At 42.2% G+C, this 21515-nt stretch overlaps 1 long non-coding RNA gene across 1 annotated transcript in view; it reads right to left on the reverse strand.

Annotated features, from left to right (window-relative positions):
* Positions 1 to 6831: 6831 nt before the first annotated feature.
* LOC117347721 overlaps positions 6832 to 21515 on the reverse strand; it is a 37866-nt gene continuing 23182 nt past the window's right edge. The window contains exon 3 of the long non-coding RNA XR_004536825.1: positions 6832 to 6921. This is a non-coding gene — a long non-coding RNA (uncharacterized LOC117347721). The remainder of the gene's footprint in view (positions 6922 to 21515) is intronic.

Here is a 21515-nt window from a genome sequence, read left to right on the forward strand (position 1 = left end):
GCAGTAAGGGGCTGATTCTGGAAGTGGCACCTGCCGTGGCAGGCGCCTGCAAAATGGGCACCTGCCGTGTATCAATCACAAACAGGCACCGCTTACAGGGTCGCGGCCAACAAGGACCATAGGCGCCAGAAATGTAGTCCAGGATTTTACAGGCCTACTTTTCTGGTGCCTAGGGTCCTTGCAGAAGAATGGCCAGTGGCGCCTATTGACGCCAAAGTCCGGTGCTACCCCTACACTTGCCCGTTTCTAGGTTTCGGCATCACTATGCACCATGGACCCAGGCGCTGGTCCCGGAGGCCGCCTAGTGGTGCCTAATTTTTTTTTTTTTTTTAATGAGCATTAAACGGCTCTTCCCCCTCCTACCTAAACAACCACTTAAACCAGATCCTCACCTCAAGACAAAGAAGAACCCCGAATCCTTTTGCCTTCCCTTCACTCAAGGGCACTCAGCGCAAGAAGATGTTTGACAACCTTCTGGCAATGCAAGCAGCAAAACTCAACCATTCCATCTCCAACTTGCTGACGGCAACAGGCGACCTCAAAACATTCCGAAAAAAAATCAAAACCCTGCTTTTCAAAAAATTCATCCAAATATCTTAACCCCCCCATCCCCTTACTCCCAGATAAATTCTCCCCTAAAACCTACACATAGAAAATCTCTTCCTCCCCAAAACACCTACCAAGTAAATAGATCCCTGAAATGTATTGTAATCTTATTTGTACTCTAACTGTAATCTATTTGTTATATCACACAGTAATGTACTGTCAATTTACTATCCAATTTGTAAGTTCCTTCAGAATCTATCCAGCTATCTCTCCTCTGTTGTTAAAAAAAACAAACAAACCCAAATCAAACGTATCTTCACTGGAAATGTCCAGTCAACTCTTTTGTAATCCGCCTTGAACTGCAAGGTATAGGCGGAATAGAAATCCCTAATGTAATGTAATGTATTTTATTGGTGTGATCAATTGTTGCATCATTTAAACCAATTAAAATGCTTGTTAGGCGCCAATATGCACGATCTAGACACTTGCTGGTGCCTAACCTTTGGCAACTTCTTTCAGAATTTGGCCCTAAGAACCCAATTCTATAAACAGCACCTAGAACATAGGCGCTGAGGAACATGGCATTTAGAGGGAAATTCTATAAATGGGATCCTAATTGGGATGCCTAGTGATGGCCCAATCTACTGGCGTCTACCATTAGCATGTCTAAGGACACAAGTCAAGTTAGGCACCGATACCTCATAGGTGTGATTCGGTAAATGGTACCTAGTGATTGCTTGATAATCATGCCGAGCGGCATTCAGAAGTTAGACACCGTTAGGTGCAATTTATAGAATCGGGCTCCGAGGCCCTACCAGTGCCTAATTTAAGTACATAATGCCATTTAAAAGCGGACAAGAGAAATTACAAGGCCCTTACCAGCGCCTAAAAAAACTGCAGCGGAATCACACCCCGGAGGTACCTATTGGTGCCTAAAGCCACTGTGGGCGTGGCTAATGCTAGAAGTGGAGTTAGCACCAGTAGGCACCTCCATAAGCGCAATTCATGTGAAACCCTTGCCTACAATTCCTGCGCCTACCTTTGCTGGAGGCACGATTCTCTAAGTAGCATTGTCATGTGATTGACATGCGATCGGCAGTCGCTTTTAAGGTTGCCACCAATAATGGCACTATTTACAGAATCTGGGCCTTAAGGCATACCATTAGGCACCATTTATAGAATCATGTCTAGCAGTACTTAAAGTGGACTTGGGATCTAGCAGGATCCCTAACCTTAAGCGCACTCTATGCCAGGGTTTTCTTGGCCTAAGTACCAGTGTCTAAGTCCAGAACAGGTGCCTACATACCAAACATGCCCACGATCCGCACATAACCAAGACTACTTTCTGATGGGCAACTACCATCCGATTAATTTTAATTGAATCCAATTATGAGGTGCTAATTTTTATTGGTGCCTATTAAGCTTTTTAAATAAATAAGTTAGGCACCTAGATTGGCTAGGCACCTAACTTTAGGCATCTTTAATAGAATCTGGGCCTAAGGGACCAAATCTATATAGTCCATGTAAAAACTGGCACCGCTAGTATGGTTCTAGGCACACTGTATGGAATTACTTAGGTGCACCTAATTTATTCCTTTTTTTTTTTTTTTCCTAAATACCTGCACCTAAATTAGGTGTCTAATGGTGCCTAACTCACAAAGAGGTGCCTAGCTCAAAAACACACCCATGAACCACCCCTAACCACCCCTACTTTCAGATTGGAAATCTGGAGAGCTACCTTATATACTAGAATGTAAACTGGGATTTTGGGGTAAAAAAATTGGCCCAAAAATGGGGGTCCCAGTTTATATTCGAGCCAACAATACACCCGCTCCCAGAATTATTGCAGGCCGCTGCTGCCAGGCTCTGCCCCCTCCCTTCCCTAACCCGAAGGCCTTGAGCATGTGCAGATGCTCAAGGCCCAGCGCGAAGGAGGTATGTCCTGTGCGTTGGTGCCGGTGTTGGTGCCAAATGGGGGTAAGAAATGTGATCGGGTGGGTGGATGCCTGGGGTATGCCGGATCACAGCAGGGGGGGGGGGTGCGACATGAGCGGGGGTGGGTCGCCGGATCGCAGGGAGGGGTCAAAATGAGCGGGGGGGGTGGCGGATCATGCGGTGGGAGCAATGCCGGTTCTTGGGGGGGTAGAGCAGCGCCGCTGGCCTCGGGGGATGGGGTGTGTGGGAATGAATCAAGCGAGTTTCCTTTAGTTTCTATGGGGAAACTCGCTTTGATATATGAGTATTTTGGTTTACGAGCATGCTTCTGGAATGAATTATGCTCATATACCAAGGTACCGCTGTACTTCCTGTGAAAACTACATCCAAGCAGTTTACAATAACTAAGCAAGTGAAAGGCCAGAAATAAGAATTCAGTCACAAATTACAATCCAATTAATAAAATAGCACAAATATAAACATTTGTGTTAATAAAATGAACAACAAAATGTAGCTACAAACCAAATTCCATATTAAATAGCATAGTTAAGGTCCATAACATGAGAAACGTGTATAAGAAATGACCAAGTTCTTAGAATATTCCTTCTGAGCAGTTCACAATCTGAGGAATGCATTACTGGCTAGGAGGGTTAACTTATTTAATAGGGTTTCTTTTTTATTTATTTGGGCTTCCCAGTTTCTACATTTTTTCCCTACTTTGTTTCACACTTTCATTCCAAGAAATTATTTTTAATACACATTCGAACATGTTATTGTGCACTTGTCAGTATTTGCAAGACTTTTGGCAGCTTGTAGGATGTAAGATAACAGCTATTATGCAACGGGCAAGAGTTCACTCCATTAATGCATCTTCTTGGATGCTGGAGTTGCCCACATGAAAAATAATCAGTTGGAAATAAGAGATATAGAGATTTCTAGTAACATCTCCTGGATTTTAAAGGCATAAGATCTTGGACAGATTGCCTTAAATGTAGTGTTTATTGCTACAGTTACTCTTTAGAAAGGGTTTAGGCTAGTACATGATTCTCAGATGTACTATGGATAAAACATGGGAATGTTTGGGTTTTTCTCAACATTATTTCAATTAGACATATTTGTTTTGAATGAAGCTTTTCTTTGAAAGAGTAGTTCTGCCTGTATATTTTGGTTGGACCCTTTACTACTAGGATTCCTGAAAGACACCGGGGTGGGGTGAGGACTGATATTCTAAATGATTTAGCTAGCCAGAGACTGGTTAAATCACTTGATTGGGGCCAGTCAGTAATATTCATCAGCACTTAACCAGCTAAGTGCTGCTGAATATCATAGTTATTATCTAAATCAAAGCCGGCTATGTTGGAGGAATTCTGGAGATGGAGTCTTGGCCGCTTAAGAGCTGACATTCAGCCCTTAAGCAGCCAGGTTTACCACTTAAATGGGACCACAGAAAAGTAGTTGATGGTCACTTAAGTGCTGAATTAGAGAATGACACGGTGACAAAATTCATTACTGTCCCCGTCCCCACAGGTAACCATGGGAAACCATCTCCATGTCATTCTTTAAGGAGAGAGGAAAGACTCAGAGTATGAATGGGCACAACCACTGACTCTCAGGTTGCGATAGACACTAAATAATGACATGGGATTGTTTCCCGCGGTTATCCGCGGGGACGGGGACGGTGATTAATTTTGTCACCGTGTCATTCTCTATGCTGAATATCAACTTATGAGATAGCTGGCTTTAAAAGAACTGGATATTCAAAGCTGAAGCCTGCACAGGTCCCAGTTTTGACTATCTGGGAATAATTCCGCCAGTGGTAAACAAAATGCTCACTGCCCAACACCAACCGCTGAATATCGAACCACTGGTGTACACTGCTGCCCAGATAGGAAAGAATAGGAATATACAGAGGCAAAAACATGTTTGACTCCTATGATATTTTTAGTTTTTCTCAATTTTCAGGTATTTGTTTCAAGCACAAAAATTCAACGAGCATTAGAGCATTTTAATGGGTGCAAATTGCTTCAATGAGTGTTATTCACTCAAAGAATTCTTTTCTATCCTACAATGTTAAGGCATTCTTTTCTTTTATTATAAACCACTCTGACTTTTTGTTAAATTGTATGCTATTTCAAATCTTTTAAACTACTGTATTAGACTATTGATTTGAGCTAACAAATGTACATTCTGAAGAAGCCTCTACAATTCTTCCTTCTGACAAAATAAGGAGGCTCTACATACGGTAGAAAATATAGGTGCAATATATGTGGGAACTTTTTGCCCTATTCCAATCTTTAACTTTTAGGATGTTGTTTGTAAACCTCTTGTTACCAGCTTACACTTTGTTTATTGATAGAATTATATCAAATGAAAGAAAGTAGTGGAATATGCAATGTTCGTGCTTGCCCTTTAAACATTAGATACATAACATAAAACTCACTTCTATACCATAAATACCACCAAGTTCTATGTGGTTCACAAAAGATAGAGAATTCAAAAGAATATGGCAACAAGAAATCTAATTTCTAAAAGATTCAAAAAAAAAAAAAAAAGATGCATTTTTAAAGCACATTGAAACTGTTGGTAAGAATTAGAGGATGTAAATAAGTAATTCAGATCCTTAGCCCATAAAGCTACTTGAAAAGACACAGTACATTCAGATTTTGCACTTAGGTGGATATTTTGAAAATAACCTCCTTTCTTCTAAAGAACAAAAATCAAGGAGGTTTAATCAACAAGAGATGATGTGACCTGACAAAGCTGAAGTTATCTCCTCATACTGCCACAATCATGATGCATCAAAACACAGTCTGATAGGTGCAACCTCCTGTCAATTAAACCTCCTTAGTTTCTAATAGGCCATTTTGAGGAATCAATATGGCTACAAGCTCTGCCTACTGGCTTCAGGCCAGATAATGGGCTAAGCCCATTTCCGTTGTCTCCTGTTAATTAAACCTCCTTAGTAAAAAAAAAAAAAAAAGATGTGACTTTCAGCTGATTTATAGACCTAATGACTTCTCATTAGTCCATGAACCCAATAAAGCATGAGTAAATCCTAGTAAGGTTATCTCCATCTATGTTGCAACTGATTTACTTGCAATGGTGCATGCAATCGCCATCAGGAACTTGTCAGCCAAGTATCATCAGTATCTACAGACATGTGGAAGCTACCCTATAAGGCACCAGCTTGCATGGGAGTATTCTGAAGTTTGACCATCAAATGTTAGCTCAACATTTAAAATAAATAGCTCCTGGCTGTTCATTTATCACAGACATTCACTGTATTGATAATATACAGACTCAATAAAATATCTTGTACATAACTCTGTTATATACATAAGAATGCAGCTTGGAATGGTGAGCAGAAGAAAAAAGGATGGAAAGAAGTTACATAAAAAGTTACCTAAAAAGTTACATAATTGTGCAAACTGTGTACATAAGGAATTTACTATAGCAGAATTCCATAGCATTTACAGATATTGCACGATGTACTATGGGGACAGGAGTGACTAACCATTTGATTTTCTTTTTATAAAAAATTAACCTAGACAGATAGGAAGGAAAGAAGCTAAGCATATGGAAATCAGTGAAGAAAGGAGGAAGATATTGCAGGAGTCAGTAATGAGGAAGAAAGAAGCAACAGTGAGGCAAAATAAAAAGAAGAGAGGTCATTTGAAGATGTGGGAGACTGGAGAAAGCATTGAAGGGAGACCAACTGAAAAAAAGGGATGGGTCAACTAAAGGTTGGGAGGGAGACTGAGGACAGGAAAAAAGAGAGGGCAACTGAAGAAATTGAGTGGGGAGGTAAGCAACTAAAGGCAGAAAAGTTAACAAGAGGCAGGGAAAAAGATAGACCAACTGAAGTTAGAGAAGATATAAGGTCAATGGAGGAAATGGAGGGGGGGGGGTCAACTGAAGGCAAGGAGTAAGAAGAGTCAAAGGAATTGAAGAGGAAACAGAAAAAGAGAGGAAAAAAAATGAACAAACAAGAACAAGAAAAACAAGAATGAAAATGGACAATGAAGAAAGTGTGAAGAGAAAGCAAAACTTCCCAAATAAGAGGAAGACAATAGAAGGACAGGAGCATAAATCTTGCCTTATAAATCAGCTTAGTAAAATAATCTCTCCGAAGACAAAGATGCCACAAAACCTCTCCTGAGAAGTAAAATGTAAGTTTTAATCCACTTATCCCCCAGAATCATTTATGCACAAAGAGGAAACACTTATAAATAGCTCTTGTCCTCAGGGAGTAGCAAAATGTCTCTTAAAAACTTCAGAATGAGGAAGAAGGTTCTGATTAGAATATCACCTACCTGCAAGGCCCATTCCAATTCACCTCTCATCTCTCCATTCTTATTTTTTTCCTTTATGCTTTTTTATTTTCTACTTTAGAATATGCAACCTTGCCTTAGGGGACGATCAGAGTAAAATGTCACTTACCTGGAATAAAAAAAAAGACATAACAGAGAAAGCTAAGCATGAGATGAAAGAGAAGAATCCATTTAGCAGAGTCTTTTCAAATCAGCACAAAAATCCACTTTGAAATGATAACAATGACTGCTGTTTTTCTTTTCTTTTCCTTTTTATAATAAATGGAACTTTCTACATTCTCTGAATAAAGCCCTCTTTCATTAAATCCAGAATGAAAGGGGGTTTCTTTGACTGCGGATTGTATGGCCCTCTTAATCTCATCTTGTTTTTGAGACTGGAGAGAGGTCTGGAAGAGTCAAGCAAGAGGCTTGAAAATTTGCAAGACCTCTACAGTCAAAGAAGAGCAGACATTTTCAAGGTTTCTTTCCTTTTGCTTCCTTTTCCTAATCAGTGCAGACTAATTTTGATACTAGCAGAGCAACGACATCCATCCTACATACATTATAATGTATTCAAGAGTAGGACCAACTGCAAATATTATTGCCCACTTGAGATAATTTTGGATATATAAATCATTATACCACCAAAATGTTCTACATGACAAAGGATTTGGGGAATGGCAGAGGAGGTGTTACTTAGATGCACTAGCCAGCAATATTCAGGAATCCACTCAAGTTGATTTAAGAAAGCAGGAGAAGCTCCTGCCCTCTTAAATCGTGCTCTGTGGCCTGACTGCTGATATTCAGCAGTACTTAAATGGGTAGTATCACTGAATATCAGCACAAGGCAGCCATGTTCATGCTAGCCAGACAGGGGCATTACGGGAGCTGGGTGGAGATGGGGAGGAGCCAGCAGTTAGGCAGGTGCCAGTACTTGCATAACTTCTGTATCCTTTACAACTCTACCCCCTTCCCTCCTTAAGCACATGAAGACCATCCCTCCCTATTTCCCTTCCAGAAGCACACAGTCCTTGTTACCTCCCTTCCTCCCTCCTTCTTATGCTGGTCAAAAAGGCAAAATTCCACAGTTTTATATCCCTCCCCCAAAACTCAAAATAATAATAATAACTTTATTCTTCTATACCGCCACAGTTGAATGACTTCTAGGCGGTTCACATCGAATAAGGCTGGACAATTAGCGAATTACAGAATGCAAGAAGTGGGGATACAACTTATTACATAAGAAGTAGATAAAAGGACAGCATATTACACCGAGATTAACAGAGGGAAAAATAACATTGTAAGTGGTGAGACTTCTGTTTAGGAGATGAATTTATCAAACAGTACATCTGTGCAATGGCATAGCCTCCCCTGTACCTGAATTCCATGGTGGTCACTCCTACCACTAATGAGTGGCTTAGGAAAATGGCTGCCAAGACCACTAGAGGCAACCATTTTCTAAAGGTAGTCACTAGGCACAGGAACAAGTGGGGTTCACTTCTGCCCCTACCAAGACTTCAAGTAGACCCAGAGAGAGGATATCCTGCATGAAGGGAGGCAGTTTTGGGGGAGCAGAGGGCACCTACATCCCTTATGTGGGTCCCAACCGATATTCAGCCTGGGCCCACATTAACGTCTTATGTAGGTTCCAAGTGAAGAATATTGGCCAGGACCCTCCTACAGTAGGCTCCGGCAGCTAGCACAAATGGAATAAGCCCTGGATATTCAGACATGGCCAGGCAATGAATATCCTGAGCTAATTTAGTTGTGACCATCAGTATTAAAAAAAACAAAACAAAAAAAAACCACTGACCACTGCTGGCTTAATATCAGCTGGAATGTGTCTATTGTCAGTGACCTACACAAATCACATGTATAGCTTGAAATGTCTAATTCAGGTGTTTCAAATTACACATAGATGTTCAGCAATTTACAGATGATTCATTTCAAACTACATGTTGACTGGGGAACTAAAAATTGACTTTGAAACATTTAAATCCAAATAAAACTTTTCCACACAGTTGTTGCTGCCATTTTGAACCCATCACCGGACACAGGCAGGAGTGATGGGATTGCTCCTACCTGGCCTATCCTAGATCATGAGCGACGACTTAAAGATGTCCTGGACAGAGGGTGGGGAGAAGAGCATTACGGGAGATGAGAAGAACCACTTCTATATATCCCAAGCCAGTATGAGATAGATTTGAATAAAATGGTGGTAGTATGGTATTGATGCAAATCTATCTCATGCATATTCATTAGGGGTATCCAGAAAACCTGGTCTGTTTGCAGCATTTGAAGCCTGAACTCTTGCATCTTTATCCAAGAAAGCAGATTCATCATGTTCTTTTCCCATAGGTACAGAAATGGAGACAAGTCTCAGTGAATCAGGCACCAAGAATTCATGGATAATTGTATCCAGCATCCATAAATCAAATATAATGAAAGTAATTACAAAGAAACCCTTTGTTATAGACTGTTCTGTTTTTTGCTTGACAAGCATTGACTTTTGCTGAATAAGTGCTACAGTTTCTAATTTGTGTACAATAAGCACATTTTTTTCCAGGTTTCAGTCATAACTAGCCTGTATTGTTTGGTGATTTGTTCTATATTTGGTTTCATTACCCACAAACTGTTCTTCATGCAATGCCTAAGAAAATCATCCTGAGCACTATACCTGAATCTCTAAGTGACTCTCCATCTACAAAATAACATTATGATGGAACATAAAGCCCATTCTGTCTAGTTATTCTTGTCCACACTACAATGACATATTTTCAGCTGCCAATCATGGACGTATAATTGCATTGTTTTGAAAATATCACTCCTTGTCCATGGTAGATTTTCTCATTAGTTCCCTACCATACTAGGAAGATAAGTATACATGATCCTGTACTCTATCCAAATTAGAGGCCGACCAAAACTAAAACTGAAAATGTCTAAATAATTTGGCCGAAACTGAAACTACAGCCTGGTTTCGGCCAAAGTCAAAACCAAAAACTAAAGATTGGTTGTGCAAATGTGAACCAATGAAGCCCACATTTTACAACCCCTGGAGGTACAGGTGTGTAGACAGGGCAGAAATGATTCCCAGTCACTCTGGCCCAAGTCAGCTTTACTCTAAAAATGGCTACTATGAAACTGCCATGAGAGGTCATGGCAGCCATTTTTAGAGTAGAACTGACATGGTCAACTGGGGATGAATCCTGCCCTGACTACACCCCTAGACCACCTGGGATTGTAAGATAGGTCTGAGGGGAGCATCTACAGATGGAAAGGGAAGAGGCTACTTCTGTTCAGAAGGGAAGTGGAAGGGCCGCCCCCCCTTGAAACCCCCGAGTTATTATTCAAATCATGTTATAATAATGACTCTGGGTGATTCATATTTTAATAATTAATATCGTAGCCAATATATCTCCTTGGACAATGTTCAAACACCCCGGGAAGATTATTCCACCATATGTATTTGTTGATTCTTCTATGTAATGCTGCCATCCTTTGTACTGCATTCTCAAAGTTGTACCATTCTGATGCATAAAAATTACTTGTAATAAACAATCTTTTAGCTACAAATTCTGTGAATCCTCCCTTTATTGGCACTTGATGTGGGTATCTATCCATCACTCTTAACAATTCATCATATTTAATCCATCCATAAAAATCATCCATAATTACATTATCTTGACCCACATATCCATCCCACCACTCCCCCCATGGTTTATAGTATACCCCTCCCCCCAACTTATCACATGTCTCTTTGGCAAGTCTAGACTTGCCACATCCTGCAAAACTCACTATAACCACCACCATAGTTTTAAAATTATGGGGATTAGCCAATCTCCTCACATAATTATAATCCCTTAAGCCCCTCCCATACCTTATACATACACCTGGAAACTGCTCTGCCATTTTCTATGTTCTTTGTGTTCGAAAGACATGGTTTTCTGTTAGGATTGACGGTGTACGATTGATCTGTACTAGTCTGGCTACTGTTTAGTTTACAATGGGTGTATTGATGTTGTACTGCTCACTGCATATGTAAGATGCTGCCTTTTCCTAGGTACTCATGTGTGATGTGTGGCTTGTTACTAAAAATCATGTTTTTCATACAGATGGGGGGGGTGTCAAAAAAAATGATAGGCCCCGGGTGTCACATATGCTAGGTACGCCACTGAATACAATACAAATACATTTGTTATGCACATTTCTCAAAGCTTATTCCACATAAGAATACCCATACTGGGTCAGACCAATGGGCCATCTAGCCCAGTATCCTGTTTCCACAGTAGTCAATCCAGATCACAAATACAGTGGTGCCTCACATAAAGAACGCCTCGCACAGCGAACGCTGCACACAACGAACTTCATTTCATGATTCATACAACGAACTTCGTTTCACACAACGAAGTCGCCTGAGCTTCCACGATCGCTGCCGATGTATTGCATCCTTCCGCGCAGGCACTGCAGGCAGTCGTTAGTCACTGCGCTTAACGCGTTTCACATAACAAACTTTTCGCATAACAAACTTGCTCCTGGAATGAATTAAGTTTGTTGTGTGAGGCACCACTGTACCTAGAAACCCAAATAGTAACAACATTCCATGCTGCCGATCCAGGGCAAGCAGTTGCTTCTCCCATGTCTGTCTCAACAGCAGACTGGCTTTTTCCTTCATGAACTTGTCCAAACCTACGCTGTTACCATATCCTCTGGAAATTGTTCCATTTAAAACATTCAAAATACTGTAAAGTGTTTTTTTTCCTACCTTTTTGGTCTGTACATATTATTTTTCCATCATGTTGTTTCCAGTTTCTCTTTTCTGCTGTCTGTCCTTTCTGTCTGCTAATTTTTCTTCAAGTGGCCTCTGCCCTTTTGTCTTTTCTTCTCTCTCCTGTCTTTTCTCTCACTACACCTGCCTCTGACATTGATCATTTCTTTTTAGCTCTTTTCTACCTATTTCTCACCCTTCTTCTTTTTACTTTTCAGCTACCTATCAGAAGGGTTACCATACATCTGGGAAAACCTGAACATGTCCTCTGTTTAGAGCACTGTCCCAGTGTCTGAATGGGTTGTTTTAATTCCCCTTGTTTTCAGGGCCAACTTACAGGGAGTCTGGTGGCTCTTTCATGGGACCCTCTTATCTCCTTGGAACTTCAATTCAATTTTCTTCAGGCCACCAGCAGCTCAACGAGGTGAGTCTACTGCCGTAAGCCTATCCCAGAATCCTTCTCTCTGCAGCGACTTCCTGTTCCCGCATAGGTGGGACATTGAAGAGAGAAGGCTTCCGGGGCAGGCTGAAGGCAGCAGGTTCACCTCGCTGAGCTGTCAATGGCCCCCAAAAGAGAAGGAGGCTGTGCACATACCTTTGCACACTCAATACTTAATTTGGATGGGTGTGGCCAGAGTCAGGGTATGAGTGGGGCCAAGGGTGGGGTCATGTGTCATTTTTCCATCACAAATATGGTAACCCTACTTATCAGATTACAATCTTCTTTCACCCATTAGCTCTCCTATTCTCCACCTCTCTCCTTCCTTTCCCTTTCATCTTTAATCTACTCCCCATTACCACATTTCTACCCTCTGTAATCACTATCCTCTCATTCATTTCCTTGACACCCTTCTCCTCTCCCTCTTGGCCTTTCCAATAGGGTTTTGCCATTCCCAGCATCTTCCTCCTTCCACCTTTCTAGTCCAGCATTTGTTCCCTCTTCCTCTTCTCCCCGTCCTCATAGCCTGATCTCTTCCTGTCCTTTCTCTTTTCCCTTCTGCCCTATCCTCCATGGTCTAGCAGTTCTCCCTCTCTCAACCTTCACTCCCATTGTATGGCATCTTTGAATTACTCCCTTCTGTTCCTGGATCCAACATCTCCCTCTTTTTCCCCTCTCTACCTGTGATGCATCTCTCCTTCCCTCTCATACACCTTCATGTCCAGCATCTCTGTCTCTCTCTCGCACCCTAGGTCCAACTTCTCTCTTTGCCCCCCCCCCTCTTTTTCTCTCTTTCACTGCCATGTCCAACATTTCTACCTCTCTCCCACTATCTCCAATCTCTCTTCCCCTTCCTTGTGCTCTGGGTCAAATATGTCTCCCTTCCTCCATAATGTCTAACAATTCTCCCTCTCTCCCCATGCACTATCTTTCTATTCCCTCCACCCATGTTTCCCAACATTTCTCTCTCACACTCCTTGCCCCTCTCCATACAGTATCTCTCCTTCCCCTCCACCCAATATGCAACATTTTCCATTTCTTTCCCCTCTCCACCCCTTTGCAGCATCTCTCCCTTCCTCCTCTTCACCCCATGCCCAATCATCCCTCTCACCTCTCTCCTACATGCAGCATATTTCCTTCCTTCCTTACCCTACCCCAATTACAACTAACTCTCTCATTCAACAGGTCAATGGCAACAATTGCTACACACTCCCTGTTCTATCCCGGAAGCCTCTCCTCTGCTGCCTCCTACCCCAGCAAAATCAAGAAGTTGTGACAGAAGGGAAGGGATGCGGCAGAGGAGGCTTCAAGATTAATGGCAGGGAGTATGTAGCAATCACTGCCACTGATCTGTTGAAGCGGTAGAGAGAAGGGAGTAAGATGCAAGGACAGTGGGAGTCCAACTTATCCCCCAATGCTGGGAGGGCAGGCCTGGCCCCATGGCTATGACCCTGATGGCAGATAAGATTTATTAGCCTTATTTATGGGCCCTTAACAATTAACAAATGAATTAGTGAATGTTGTTAACACTGAATGGAAAGGGATAAGGAATAGGCAAAGGTTGTTTCTTGCAATTAATGTACTGCAACTTAACATGCTTCATAGTGACAGCTGCTCTCACCCAATACCAAGAGAAACTGAGGCACTGATGCCGGTATAGATGGTTGGCACCATCCAAAACCACATAGAGTCTCTGAAGAAATAGAGTAACTACATATTCATTTTGTCATAGGGCTCACACACTTCTGGATGCTTTATAGCATAATTAAATTTTGTAGTACTCAGTAATTGGTCCCCAGAAGAAGGTTATCACAACTAAAACACGGACCATGTCAGGTCCGCACCACAACTTTTAGCTGTGTGTTATATGTATTGACTGCATCACTTTTAATTTGTGAAGAATCATTGAGATTAAAAACTTTTATGTCAAGAACATCGTCTCCACATTTCTATTTTTGTTTTTTTGTTTTCGCTTCATGTTCTGTGGAATCAGTTGGTAATTCTGATGTTTTGGATACAGATCATCTAATGCCACGCCAATAGATATCATTAGGTGCATCTGTGTTATCTGCAGTGCAGTTAACTTGCATTAACTGCATGGAAAGCTTCTGGGCATGTTCCTAAGTTAACATAGAAGCAGTTACTGCATGTGATGAGGGCAAATTTATTAGAAAAGGAGGTGTTACTCAGAATGGTCAGTGGTAAAAGGAAGCAGGGGAAACCAAAGGCTCGCTGGCTGGATACCATCAAGAATGACATGGGAATGAACATCAAGCAATTGAAAGAAGCCATGGAAAACAGGGAGGCATGGCAAGGACTGACCTACAAAATATCCAAGGGTTAGACATGACTGAATGGATGGTAGTAGTAGTAGTAGTAGTTACTGCATATTAACTTCTGCAAATAGCACATAATAACTGCAAACATTTTCTACTTTTTAGTGAAGGAATCCTTAGCCTGCCCAATTTCAATCCTGGCTGGTACAGTGCCTTCTTCAACCATCCTTTATCTCTGGCTTTCCCTTCACTTCTGCAAGAGATCCTCTCTATCTCATGTGTATCTCATGTGTTCTTAAATTTATGAGGATATTTATTAATGTAGATTATTTGATATATTTATGGTTATTTGTATGGATATGTTATCACACTTATTATAAGTTTAAAAATGAATAAAGATTAAAAAAAAAAAAAAGAATTGATTATTTTAAAGTATTTAGAGCTGTGATATCGGATGATGATCAGTTATATTATCACAGAATATTTGTTCTTATATCCCTAGCATCTGCCATTTTTCATTTAACCACTACCACTATGAAATATCTGAGACGGCAAGCCCATTGACTGAGTGGATCAGCAGGCTGGTTAAGGAAGCAATCCAACCAAGCTCCAGCTGTGCCTTGCTGCAGCTGTTACAGGTGTACAGCATGACTGACAGACAGCTCCACTGATTGTGGGATGCTTTAGGTCAAAAATTTTTTAACTTTTCATTTTGGATTTCTGAACAAATACAAAGATAACAAAATGAAATTTTGTGCAATCCCTCTTCAGGGAGCTCAAGAGAGTCACCAAAACCCCCATGCTCCCAAGGTCTTTTCTTGGGAAAGGGGAGTGGGAAAAGCCTTTCAAGACCCTAAGACTTGTAGAATCTGCTAGCATTTCCCAGTAAAATATTAAACAGACACTTACTAAGAAAGTGCATTCATGTGAAACAACTTGGGGAATGTCAAACACATATGTTAGTAAGAAAACAGAACCACTCTAGATTGTTTTAGAATGGGAGACAGAGAACCCAGGGCAAATATACATTATAATGCATAAATGGCAGCCCTAACTTGCTCAGCTAGATATTCGGTACCAGCTCCAAATATTGAAGGTGTTCAGAAAATTTCCAATGACCACCCAAAACATGGACATTCGATGCCCCTAGCTGGATACAGCCTGTCACTGTTTATCTGAGTCTAAATCAACCCATAGCGGCCACCAAGTGCCGTGGGCTGAATTTTGCTTGGAAAGACTACAATTCCATGCATGCAGTGGGGTAAAACCCGAACTGGATCAATCTGTCCTGAAATATAAAGAAATGAAGCTACATAATAACCATATTTGGATTGTAGCAGTGTAATGCGGCACATAGCTATGAGTTTAGGGGTTCCCTATCAGCAAGTGTGTTATCTCAGCAGTGTTACTCTTTATCTAGAGATCCAGCATGCCCAAGCCATTGTTAAAGCTGGTCCAAATATTCTAACAGAGATTCCTCACCAGCCCTTCCCAATTTAGTACAAATTTCATTTAATGATTTTGTAGATTAAAAAGAAATCTTTCTTTCAAGCTTCTTCTCATACAGATACTTTGAGGCAGGATTTCACCTCTTGTCCTGCTTCGCTTCCTATGGAGTTGTGAGGGATTTTTTCCATGGAGTCTTGCCTGTTTGATATGCAATCCTAGTACAGAGCCCTGCAAAGTGAGGCAATTTCAATGAATTACCAGCTGCTCATTATTGGACCATCATAAAACCAACAGAAGTGACAGCCAAACTGTGCCTATAATCTGTGGGAGTAAAAGCTCTGCTCTATCCTTAAAGCTCTGCTCTATCCTTTTTTCCTTTCACTGAGATGCATTGTAGTTAAGGTTTCTGCCAAGAATTCTATCCCATATACAGTAGAGAATCTGAATTTTCAATTACTAAGCTAGAGAAAAGATTCTCTTGTAGATCTTGAAGTTTCGGATAGGTTTGATTAGCATGACATCTGGGGTCAGAATTTCAACTATTTTCAGCATAAAGTATATTTTAAACCATTAATGGTGTAAAAGATTCCAAAACATTGAGAAGCACAAAAGAAAATAAAGATGGTGTTGCAGGATCAGAGACAGAATTTAGCAGAGGCAGATTGTATTCGATTAATTGAATTGATTTATCTACTTGGTTGACTCTAGAATTAGATCATGTGTACACCGCATGTGTTTTACTCGGATTCCAATAAAAGTTTTTGACACTGCCCAGCGTGGGATGCTCATCAATAAACTGAGCAACCTAGGGGTCAGTCTCAAGAAGGACTGGAGTTAAAACTGGTCAAATGATAGATAAGAGAGGGTGGTTGAAAACAGAATTCATTCTGAGGAAAGAGGGGCGATTAGTGGTGTGACTCAAGGATTAATCCTGGTGTCTGCTCTGTTATATTCTTTGAAAGAAATATTGTGAAGAGATTAGAAGGAAATGTTTGTCTTTTTTTGTAGGCATCATGCAGATTTGTATCAGATTTTTTTTTTTTTTTTTTTAAAAAGGCAAGGTTAAACAAACCAACTTTTAAAAAGTTATGTTTAGCTGCTGTGAAAAACAACATAAACATTCTTCCCAAAATGTATTTCATAGTTTCCCATTCCCCCAGCCTCTTACCTTATCTGTCGCTCAATCAAGATTCTGAATGATCTAGGCAGGGCCGGCATTAGGGGGGAGCAGACAGGGAAGTTGCCCTGGGTCCCCCGACTGCCTGGTGAATTAGTAAACTTCAACTTATTTACTGCTTGCTCATTCTCCCGCCGTTGTGGAAGCCTGTAAACAAATTTAACACACTGCGGGCTCTGCGCGTGCCGCTGCCGGATTTCCTCTTCCTCCATCAATGAAATGGGAAGTTACTTCATGAGGGGGAGGAAGGAGGAGGGAAGCCGTCAGCTGCACGTGAGCACTATTAGAGCCCTGTGAAGCTGGCAGACCTGGGGAGGGGAAGATGCTAGATGGAAGGGCAGTCAGGAAGAACAAGAAATATGTTTGATAAGGGGTTGAGAGGGAGGGAGAGAAGGGAAAATGTTGGACAAGGGCAAGAGGGAGGGGGTGCTGGATCATAGTGTGACAGGAGGAGAGACCAGCAGGAAAGAGAGAGGAAGCAATCTTGGAACCTGAGGGGGAGCGAAGAGAGAGGTGGTGAGATGATTGATTATGTGGGAAGGGACAGGAGGGAAAGAGATGGGATAGGAAGATAGTGAAGTTAAAAGGATAGGGAGATGTCAGGCCATGAGAGACAGAAAGGAGATGCTGGGCTACAAGAATGGAGGGAGGGGATATGCTGGAAATTATGGGAAAGATCAAGGGACAGGAGTGGTAAGGAGATGAATGAGAGGAAGATAGTGAGTACAGAAGTAGAAATGTGGTAGTGAGGAGTAGATGAAAGACAGAAAGGTATAGGAGACTGGGAAAGGTGTGAGATGGGAAATGGGAGAGCTAAGCATGAGAAAGGGAGATGGGAAGTTGGTAGGTAGCTGAACAGTAAAAAGAAGGAAAGGGTGGTATTTGAGTGTATGGAAGAGCAAAGAAGGAGAGATCAGTATATTAAAGACAGGTATAGTGAGGGAATGAAACAAGACAGGAGAGAAAAGGGTTACCAGATGTCCAGGAAAACCCGGATATGTTCTCTTTTCAGAGGTAGTTTGTCTGGGTTTTGGAAAGCCCGACCTCCCGGCCACATCTGGAGGGCCTCTGAGCATGCGCTGATGAAATCACATGGATCTGTGCATGCTTAGAGACCCTCTAGATGTGGCCTGGAGGTCAGAAAACAAAGACGAGGCTTTACGGGGGTAGGGCTAGAGGCAGAATGGGGCAGGGCCATGTATCCAGGTTTCTCTGTACAAAAATCTGGTAACCCTAGGAGAGGAGAAAAGACTATGGACGGCAACCACTGAACAGGGAATGCAGAAGAGACAAAATGGGACCAGCATGTTGGAAAAATAAAATATCCAGACAGCAAAGGTAGAAGAAAGTGTTTTATTTTAAATGTATTACCTGGAATATGTTAAGATTTGGGATTTCTGCATCACAAATCTTTATATTATATCCAGTGGCTTGTCAGACAGCTGATGTGGGAGTGAGGGGTGAGCAGTAGCCCTGAACCCAAAGTGGGGTGGGAACTACATTTTCTTCATATCCTCATGTCCCCTACCCAAATGCAGATAAATACCTAAGCTGATGGGGATCACAAAGCCCTGCCAGCTGAAGACCTCTTCCTCTAGTTCAACAGCCAGAGCTCTTCAAGCTCTGTAGCTGGTGGCAGCTCAGGGACTATTCTTATGTTCTTATATTAACTGCAGAGCTTGGAGATTTCTGGCTGCCAGACCGGAGGAGATTGTCTTCAACTAGCAGGACCCCTGTGTGTTCAGAATTAAAAGATGTGCATATTTGGTTTTATTTATCCACTGTTGTGATACTTGCTGGAGTATAATTTCTTGGAGTTACCAGTTCAGTTTCTATTTGTGATCCCTTCTTCTCGATTTTGTTGGGGTTCTGTCTGGGTTTTATTGTGAAGAAATCCTACTCATGTCATCCTACTCATGTCATTTAAAGTTGTATTATTTGTGGTAGTAATAGCAGGTGGATAGATGGTGAGGGAGAAGAAAGGATCAGGGGCCCCCTCCTTAATTTCTGCCCTGGGCCCCAGTATGTCTAAAGCCGGCCCTCGATCTAAAGGAGTCTGGGACTGGTTTTCCTGAGTTTTAAATTAAATTTTCTCTTTAATAAAATGCTGAATTATATTTAGTTGCAGACCTAACTTATTTCATGTTCTAGCCTGCCTGAACTGGGTGTTTTAGTTTGGGCGTTTTAGCTTCTTATGGTTATCTCAGCATACACAATATTGCATTCCACCCTCCTGGACATGTAAAAGACTGCAGGGCTTAGATAAGTGACCTGCTAGTGATCTTCTACTGTGAGCTTAGGACCAATGATTGTTAAGAAAAGTAACATGTGAGAAGTTCTTTCTAGAATTCAGTTGTATAGCCTAGAAAAGTGTATAAATATCTCTGTAACTTCCTGGTTTTGGCACTTCTGAAGCTATCAGCTTGGGGGCTCAGGGGTCCACATATGCTGAATAAAATATACCTGTCGCTTTCTTCAAGTCTCTAAGTTTTGTGGCTGACCAAAGTGACCTTTCATTTGGCACCCGAACAGGGACTCAATCGGTCACTTGTGTCTGGTCTAAGAGCTGACACGTTCGCTTAGCCAGCTTGGTCTTCTCTTGGGATCGGTGGAACTCGGACACTTTGACCAGCTCAATTGATTAATCGAGTCCTGGTTTAAAGTGCAGGAACTGCTATCTGTCCAAATTTTGAGTGGCCACTCATCTGGCAAGTGCAGAAATTGTTTACTTCTGTCCTGTCTCTCTCTTCTGCCTAGTAAAGCTACTTGATTTTGTCGCTGAAGTTGCAGGGAGGGATTCTAGGAACTGTTATTTTCTGATTGGGTAACTAAACTGAAATCTGTTGTGTTTTGTGTGTTTGAGAGTGTCTGAGACGTCCTTGAGGACAAAATGAGTGCAGACCTGTTAGTACTGCATTTCCCTAGCCCGGAGACGGGCAGGGCCAGAAATACAGGGAAGTGTTTTTGTCCTCCATTGCACAATGGGGGGGATGTCAGTCTACCTATGGGGACCCCCTTGATACAATGTTAGTTAATTTTAAAAAGGGATTTGGCTCTGATTATGGGACTACACATAAAAAAAATCAACCCTTATTCGTCTGTGCCAGTTAGAATGGCTGACGTTTGATGTGGGTTGGCCCCCTGGAAAAAGACATAACCCATCAGGCTTTTATCATAGTAACCCACCCTAAGACTGGCCATCCTGATCAATTTCCCTATATAGATAGTTGGTTAGACTTAGTCCGCAGCAAGCCTTCTTGGCTTTTCCCTCCTGTACCCAAGAAACTCCAGTCCCAAGTCCTCACCCTCAGGAAGACTGTCAATGAGCGCCGTCATCCTACTCATGTCTTTGAGTCTGACCCTTTCAACTGACATACTTGAAATATCCACCACTCCTCCTTCATACTCGACAACACCACAGCCCATACCCAATCCCAGTTCTGTCTCCCTTGCTCAGCCTTCTGTTTCCCAGCCTGTACAACTCCCTGCCCAAATTCCAGTTTCCCCTTCCCGAGCCCTGGTCAATAGCTCAGCTCATGAAATTCTGTCCTCCCCAGTCCTTTATCCACCTCTGGACTCTCTTCCTGATGATTCTCCTATCAGCCATCGCTTGAGACCTGATCCTCCTCAAATAGTTCCCATGAGAAGACAAATGAAACAGGAGACTCTAAAGGCTACAAATCTGGCCATGCCCCTACGCCAAGTTCCTGTCGCCAATCCTGCCGCTGGGCATCCTAGACCACCCACTATTAACCTTGTATATCAGCCCTTCACCACCACTGATTTATACAACTGGAAATCCCATTGTCCCCCTTACTCTGAGCGGCCACAGGCAACTATTGACCTTATTACATCCATCATTCGCACACACCGCCCCAAGTGGTCAGATTGCCAGGAACTACTTCTCTGTCTCCTAAATACAGAAGAACGTAAACGGGTTCTACAAGAATCCCTTACAAAGGCTCAGGCAGATGCGGATGCAGCCGACCTCAACTGGATTAATAATCATCTCCCTTCTCAGGACACTAATTGGGACCCCAATGACGCCACTCATAATACTTTCCTTGTGCGGTACTGCCAGTATATCCTTGAGGGTCTCCGGTTGGCTTCTCGGAAACCCACCAACATTTCCAAAATATCTGAGGTCCTCCAAAAGACTGATGAATCCCTAGCCGCATTCTATGAATGTCTCTGTGACGCCTACTGTACCTTTACTCCCTTTGACCCAGAAAAACCTGAAAACCTCCATATGGTTAATATCTTGTTTGTGAGCCAGACACAACCTGATATCCGTAGGAAACTCCAGAAGCAGGATGGGTTCGCAGGCATGAACACCGTCCAGCTTCTTGAGATTGTCCAGCGCGTTTCATGAACCGGGACAGCGCCAACTGGTGAGAGGCTGATAAGCTTCTCCAGCGCAAAGCGGACCTCCTTGCTGTAGCCCTCCAAAATACTTTCCCAAGTAACTGGCCCCCTGCCCAAAACTCTGAGCCCCGCTCCTCCAAGTGCACCCCCCCCCCCCGCTTTTCCACTGGCCCCTCAAAACCTACGGGGTCCCGGCCTAATAGGACAGGACCCCGTAAGGACTTGGAATGGGATCAGTGTGCCTACTGCAAGG

The sequence above is a fragment of the Geotrypetes seraphini genome, chromosome 13 (assembly GCF_902459505.1).
Source record: "Geotrypetes seraphini chromosome 13, aGeoSer1.1, whole genome shotgun sequence".
In the NCBI taxonomy this organism is placed as follows: Eukaryota; Metazoa; Chordata; class Amphibia; order Gymnophiona; family Dermophiidae; genus Geotrypetes; species Geotrypetes seraphini.